This window comes from Sarcophilus harrisii, chromosome 1 (genome assembly GCF_902635505.1).
Source record: "Sarcophilus harrisii chromosome 1, mSarHar1.11, whole genome shotgun sequence".
Taxonomy (NCBI): Eukaryota; Metazoa; Chordata; class Mammalia; order Dasyuromorphia; family Dasyuridae; genus Sarcophilus; species Sarcophilus harrisii.
The window spans coordinates 355,949,857-355,951,057 of NC_045426.1; the positions used below are offsets into that span (position 1 = coordinate 355,949,857).

Genomic DNA, 1,201 nt, shown 5'->3' on the forward strand with positions numbered 1-1,201 from the left:
GCGAGGGCACTGCAGAACATAGTGGGAAATTCAAATGCCTTTTGCAAATCCAATACTTAGCATAGTGCCAGCACATAGTTGGCATTTAATATGTTTTGACAGTCAAAAATAAAATGTAAATAAATAAAAAATAAAATAAAAAATAGCAGCAAAAATTTATTTTTAGAAAATTAAGTAAATGATTATGATAGGGGCAGGATTGGGAATGTAAACAGCATAGAATAGTGGTTGGGCACTGACTTGTTTTTTGAGCACAACAAAATGAAAAGAAAGGCAATTGATTATAAAGGGAGAGTATGTTGTAGGTATGGGCTGTTTTGGGAGTTTTGGATCTACAGATAAGGCAGTAGATGTGAGATGATAATGGGGAGTTACACATCAGGAGAAAGTGAGAGAAGGATGAAAGATTTTAGCAACATAAGGTTTTTATTTACTCCAGAGGGTTCACTTGATGAGGTTAAAAGTTAAAAGTCACCAGTTTTTAGGACTCCATGTTTGAAAAAAGAAGATTGATTTTATTTCCATAAATAATTATTCCCATAAAGTGATCGTCACATTTTCATGAATTGATTAAGTAGATACAAGGGCTCTATGAAAAGTTTGGACATGTACATTAATAGCTCCTTTTAAAAATGAATAATGGATTTTAATCATTCCAAATAAATATATTTGGAACTCTGGGAATTTAAATTTAATATCTCTTTTAACTTATAAATGTCAGGAAATGTCTCTATATTGTGTTTCTTATTGTTCTCTGGTCTTTTATTCAAGTGGATCTTTATAAGTCTGCTGCTATCTAGTATCATGAAACATCTTGCCAACCATTTCATTTGGGAAGACCAAGTATTCAAGGATTGCATCATGCACAGTGGTCAGAGTTTGGCTCATGGGACCCTTTTTCTTAGCTCTTTTTATAGATTTTTCTTGTTAGCTTAGAAAGATTTCTTCTTTGAACAATGAAAACCACATACTTGACACTGAATTTTTTCCTGCAATTCACATACTAGTTATACTTGGATCTTATAAAAAGATTTTAATTTATAAAAAAGGTTTAGATGGGACCAAAGATAATGACAGTTTTTCTGCTATGAATTTTCTGATGTGCTGTGATATTAAACTCTCTTAAATGAGATTTTAAAGCAACATTCATTCTCAAATTCAAGAGTCTACGAAATATCCCAGAAAGGACTTCTTTAACCAT

At 31.7% G+C, this 1,201-nt stretch overlaps 1 pseudogene; it reads right to left on the minus strand.

The window, feature by feature from the left end:
• Positions 1-570: 570 nt before the first annotated feature.
• On the minus strand, positions 571-1,201 carry LOC100928259 (annotated as a pseudogene).